This window comes from Cryptomeria japonica, chromosome 7 (genome assembly GCF_030272615.1).
Source record: "Cryptomeria japonica chromosome 7, Sugi_1.0, whole genome shotgun sequence".
NCBI classification, from domain to species: Eukaryota; Viridiplantae; Streptophyta; class Pinopsida; order Cupressales; family Cupressaceae; genus Cryptomeria; species Cryptomeria japonica.
The window spans coordinates 617,450,904-617,457,408 of NC_081411.1; the positions used below are offsets into that span (position 1 = coordinate 617,450,904).

The 6,505-nt window shown below is 33.8% G+C and overlaps 2 non-coding genes across 2 annotated transcripts; both read right to left on the bottom strand.

The window, feature by feature from the left end:
* Positions 1-2,405: 2,405 nt before the first annotated feature.
* Positions 2,406-2,479, bottom strand: TRNAN-GUU (transfer RNA asparagine (anticodon GUU)). Its single transcript has one exon. It is a non-coding gene; the product is annotated as a tRNA-Asn (tRNA).
* A 71-nt stretch (positions 2,480-2,550) lies between these two features.
* TRNAE-UUC (transfer RNA glutamic acid (anticodon UUC)) lies at positions 2,551-2,624 on the bottom strand. Its single transcript has one exon. It is a non-coding gene; the product is annotated as a tRNA-Glu (tRNA).
* Positions 2,625-6,505: the final 3,881 nt, after the last annotated feature.

The window sequence follows — 6,505 nt, forward strand, 5'->3', positions numbered from 1 at the left end:
AGATTTTTGTGAGTCATGACAGTTTTATCATTACAGTTTGGTGCATCACCTCTTAAAATAGTTTAAGTTTTCAGCTTGATCCAACCACTTTTTACTCTTTTCCATACTCATCATTAGTTTATGAGGTATTTCAAAGGGAGTCAGCCCATAACCTGGAGATTCATTTCTCTTTCTAAGTTTACCTACAACTAGAGTTTCGTTTCCATGTTGCACAAGATTGCATAAGCACTGGTACTAATTTGCTTTGTAGAAGTGGGTACATCCTCCTTGACAACAATTTTTGGCACGCTCGGTGGGACTCGTTGAGCTATTTCAGCTCATATGAATACGATTTTTTCTGTTGTTTTGGTACTTACAACAGTTTTTCCAGCCTTTTGAAGTTAATTATCAGGTACCTAGTGACTCTAAAAATCTGGGAAATCAAATCAGTTTTATTATAGCTTATGAGATAGACAATATCAAATTTTGATCTTGCAAAACACGTACAATTGCCAACTGTGAGCAAGAGGGTTAAAGCATTGCAAACTGCTGATAGTTCTACTAGTCTGGTAAATTCTAAAAATTTGAGAAATATAGAAGAAGTTGCAGCTTTTTCAAACCCCCTTTATCAAATCTTATTTATGTATTCTCCTCACAAGTTTAATTCTACTCTTGTGGATTTGACCCATTCACTTTTATAACTACAAATTTAACCCTCAGAGTTTCAAATTTATGCCCCTCATTTAAGATTATTTATCATCTAGGATCTACAATCCATCATCTTTCATTGCATTAACCCTTTGAAAACAAGTTTCCAAAAACCCTAGTTTCATGTTACTTCTTTGTATCACCCTTTTATATTTTTTTCTATGTTCCAAGTTACTCTCATTTAGCACAATTCTAGATGTATACATTTTGTGTTATCTTTCTTACTTCAAAAGAAATATTCAATTGAATGGACTTTTTTGAAGGAGTTCCTCACTTAACAACCTTCATCACATATGACATCTAAATGGTTGCAAATGTTGCCTTTAATGTTTCTCATTGTCATTAATTTAATTCACTAAAGGGTTTGATCTAGGAGAACTTATTCACTTACTGAATTAATGTCTCTAGTGATCACCTTAACATATGAATATATGTATAAGACAATGTTGAGACACTTTTCATGATTACATTCTATTAGTATAAAAATGTGTATATCAAATGAGCTTCCTCCACATGCTATTGTTAAAATAAAAGCAAACAACATAAATGCTTATCTATATCTCTCTATCCCTCTATCATAGTGCCACATCTCTCTCTCTCTCTCTCTCTCTCTCTCTCTCTCTCTCTCTCTCTATATATATATATATATATATATATATAATTTTCTCTCTTTATCTCTTTCTCTATCTCTCTCTACCTTTAACTCTCCCTCTACATCTTCTTCTCTTTCTGTCAATTTCCTTATCTATATCTCTCTACTTTAATCTCTACCTCTACCTCTCTGTATTTCTCTATTTATTCTCTCCATCTTCCTCTCGCCCGCTTTCTTCATCTCTACTTTTAACTACTCTAAACTTATCACACTAATGACAGGAACTTGACGCTTTGCGTCTCTTGTTTTATATGTTTAATATATATCATTAACCTACTACAACCTACATATGAAATCCATAAGACAATAAGATGAAGTATAGACTAAACAATACATACAAAAACAAAAATAGTATATATAGAAACACAAATAAAATAGCACGCGAATGTAATTGAGTATAAATTATATGACTAAATCTTGAAATATGCCACATAATTTGATTTGTTGAGAAAATATCACATAAATGACACAACTCTAAAACGAATGATTTGGAAGGCACACACTAAAGCACTAAAGTTTTTAAAAATGGTGTAACAAGCTAGATAGACTTACTTACGAGTGAATGTCCAGCGTAAAACACACTTGACATGGAGAAGTGCTAGAATACAAAATCATTTGGTAAACCCCAATACTTCATCTATCTAAGAATAACATTGAGGCAAAGCATATCATAGAACAATGAGATAAGATTCATATTATCAATACATACCAAATAAGACAAAACAAAGATTAAAAAAAATGCATAGATAATATCTATACAAATTAAAATCAAACATACCATAAATATCATTATAAATAACTCCAAACTATAAAATTATATCCAAAAAATTAATTTCCGTCCTCCAATGCACCGTTGGAAAAATGGATGGGGAAATAAATGTTCCATGAGGTGCAAGTAACAAGCTTGTAAAATTTTGAGAGGATAAAGCTAAAACACAACTAACTACGAAGATGACAGCCATTACCTGGTCGCGTAGGAATTTGATTACACTAGATTTAGAGAAGTTTTGTACAAGCTCTTGAAGCCCCACTTCGGGAATGAAATTGAACAAAAATTTTAAATAAGCGCTAGAAGGAGGGCTTGAACCTCCGACCTTGTGGTTAACAGCCACACGCTCTAACCAACTGAGCTATTCCAGCTTTGCTGACGTTTAGGTATTTTTAAATTTAATCTTTAACTTAAAAAGCAAAAAAATATAAATGTATACGTATTCCGTTGCCGGGATTTGAACCCGGGTCGTCTGGGTGAAAGCCAGATATCCTAACCGGACTAGACGACAACGGAGGTGTTATTTTAGGAAAGAAACTAAATTATTTAATAGAATTATAATGTTCACTGAGGCTAAACAATAAATAATCTAATAGACTTTAAAAAATCCTTAATTAAATTAATACTTTTGTTTCTTTTGTAGTTAAAGATGCTACCTAGTTTGGCTTGGTTTGAGCCCACCACTGAAGGCTTCATTTAGTTTGGGACAACTCTTAACTCGTACTTCCAATTTACAAGGTTTGATTCGGCCTCCACACTGAAATCATGAGATAAGTCGCTTGTGACAAATTGACATTTCTCTCAGTATTTCGATTGCCAAAATGTCCTTACCTAGAGGCTACTTTACATGTTTTATAGTTAATTTAATAGCAAGTGAGATTTCCATAATTGGAAGCAGAATGAGATGAGATAAATTCATGTGCATTTAAATCTTTAGAAGATGAGATAAATTCATGTGCATTTAAATCTTTAGAAGACTCGATAAAGTGTTTTTGGGTTCGTTTATGTGATTCTTAATGTTGTCTTCGATGAAGTGTTCGAGTTTGTTTTTTTTGAGGTGGGCATTACTGGTTTTAATGAAAAAACCAAAGTAGTTTTTTTTGGATGTATAATTAAGGCCCCATTTTTACACAGGTAGGCAGAATGATGACAAAATTTATGGGATTAGTTTTACACCTTTCATTTGCATTTGCTTGAAATGTTTTAAGTCTTAATATAAAATCTTTTGCGTGCATATCTTGTAATGGACAAGTGTTGAGACACTTGGCAAGTCTACATGGAGTGAGACAAAAGTATCTCTAATCTCTCATAAGGTGAGGAGAGAATATATCAACCCTCTAAGTGAGCTTGACCATAGTGTGAATAGGACTCGACTAAGTAGGCTAAAAGCAAACTAGTTAGGTAAAACATCTTTTTCATACTAAAAACCTCCCTTAAGAGAAACTTAAGGAGTAATCTAATCACATAAAAGATGAATCCCAACAACATGGTGTGATAAGGTACTCATGTACAAATAAAGATCTCTCATAAACATAGAAAGGGAGAAAACCTTTTGGGAACAAAACTCTCCTCTAAAAGAGAGAATGAGAAGGATAAAACCTCCTATAAAGATGTCCATGTGAAGATGAACATGATGATGAAAAACACGTTAAGCATGTCAAGAACTAGAAACACCGCTAAAATATGAACAAGTGTATGCTAGAATTAATGAACCTCCAAAAGATGTAGATCAAGAGATACAACTATGATCAAAGAACACAAATAACAAAGCATGAGTGTCACATAGTACACCACTTAGAAGCTCCCAGTGTTCAGCAAGGATGATTAAAAAACACAAATAACAAAGCATGAGTATCACGTAGCACATTACTTAGAAGTGCTTGGTGCTCATGAGTCTCACAAAATGATCCACTAAAAAATTCCTCATATGAGAGATACAAATGAGTAGGTCTATGTGACCCCCCTACAAATATGTGAAGTCCATAAGGCTCCACGAGGTTCCTTCACCACTCCACTAAAAACAAAAAGCATTAGAAATACAAATACCACGATTCCCCCCTTAATGTTGGTGAGGAAGTGATGATGACAAACTAACTAAAATTAGGCATAATTATGTGCAAATGAATGAGACCCAATATAAGATCAACTATACCCCCCTAAGGAATACAAATTCAATTGTGTGGCACTTTATATGAGTGCATTTACAAAAATATAGGTTGGAGAATGAATTTTTACAATGTTTATGTCAAGAGGTGGACAATGGAGACATATATCAAGTTTTTATTCAAACCTCAACAAGTTGACAATAACATGAAATAAAACCCTCATAATGCAAAAACATAGACCCCCCCCCAAATTATAGAGTGATATGGCATTTTAGTTTAGTGCATTTACGTAATAGAAAAGATGTATAAGGCCTCAAAGAGAGGTATAATAAGATTCTAAGATCTTGGAATATTGACATGAAAATTAATCATCACCATTGAGTAGATCTCAAAAAATCTTGTAGGTTTAAAAAAATTCACCCAAATATGTGTCTCTATGAGCCCAAATAAACCTCTCAAAGTTCTAGAAACTAGGATTGTGTAGGGTGTCCTTTGAGAAATAATAAATTAGAAAAAAATCGTAAACCAGTCTGCAAAATCACCACTAGATAGAGGACAAAAAACAAACACAGTGAAAAAACTATCTCTAAAAATGCCCTATGTATGACCGAGATATGGTCTCCCGAATTTGAGGGTAAAAACAAAACATGCCAACAAAATGGGGTTAAAATTAGCTAAAAATTATGACATCAACATGTTGGCTAGGCACTGACAAGGTGCCGACTAGACAACCAATAGAAGGTTGTGTATTTATGCATTATGAGCATATGTGGACTCTCCACATGTCTCATATGTGCTCAAGGTTTGAAGCACATAAATTTTCTCCATACTTATGGTGCCACAAGGAGCTTAATGTTGATCATCTTGTGTGAATAATGATCGATGGGTTGACAAGGCAGTTTTCATGCTTGCGCCATGTTCCCTTGTGTTTGTGCCAATTTGAGAGATTGCATTGAGATATGCTTGGCTGAATCTTGTTTTGAATTGTGACATTTTATCTTTCTTGACATATGTGTTTTGTGGCCGCTGGTAGTGCTCTACATGTTTCATTTACCTAGACCTAATTGATGTCTTGGAAACTTGTGCAGGGTATATCTTGTGGTCAACTGGTGAAATCAATATGTGTCTCATCCACACATTATCCTTAAAACGACCTAGTTGATGTTTTGAAGATTGCAGAGGATGTATATATAGAAGATCAAGCATAATTGTGTATGTGTGTGTGTTGAGAATGATCAAATGTAAATGTTCAAGGCAATGAGACATAAGCAATAGTTTATGTAGAGAAGATATAATTGTTGATTGAATTGTGGAATATTTAAAGCCATCAATATATGTCATTTCTTCTTAACTAAAACTTGTATTTCAAGGAGATGTTGCTTCCTTGAGTTGTTGCTTTAAAACAAAATTATATTTTAGGAAGTTGATGCTTCCTTGGGTTGTAGCCCTATAACAAATTTGCACACCTATTTATGTTATTGTGAGGATAGACTTGGACAGTAAAGCCAAGCAACTTTTTTACATGGTTTTTCCCTTGTTGAGTTTTCCACATGTTGTGTGCTTTTGTGTTCTTCTTCTTGGAATTAATTATATGTGATAAAATATTGTTCTAATTGAAAAAATTGTTTAAGTACTTGTTTGATTATTGATCTTTTTGATAATAACCTTGAAATGTAGGTTATTTGAACCTAGAATTTTTAAAGGTCTTTTAGGATTTTTGTCTAAAGATGATATCCTAAACTTAGGGTATGTGCACAAATATGGTGGTCAGAAAAGTGGACACCACCCAAAAAAACATGCAAAAACAAGCAGCGCGTACGCGGTTCTAAAATTTGAAATCACCATGTATGCGCTTAGGTCCGTTTTTCCCAAGCCTAAAAAAGATAGCGCGTACGCCCTGTCTTTAGGAAAGTGAGCGCATACATGTTGATTTTAGGAAAGTGAGCACGTACGTGCTGCTTTTAGGAAAGTGAGCACGTACGCGCTCATAAGCCCTAAAGAACCGTGTACGCGGTACCTGTCAAAAAAAGTTTTTTTAAAAAAAACTGGGTCTTATTTTCCTGTGACCACAACGTTTTTTTCCTCCATTTTCTCCACAAAACCGTGAATGGGCTACCTCATTTCTCCTCCAGACACTATGAATCAAGGTTAGTTTTTCTTACTTTTTGTCTTTCTTTCCCGTTTATTCAATTTGTTTTACATTTTGAATTTAATTTCGTTTATTTTGATTAGGTTTTTTTTTTTGTTTCAAAAATGAGATTCTGATAATCCACAACAAGAACAACAAAATGT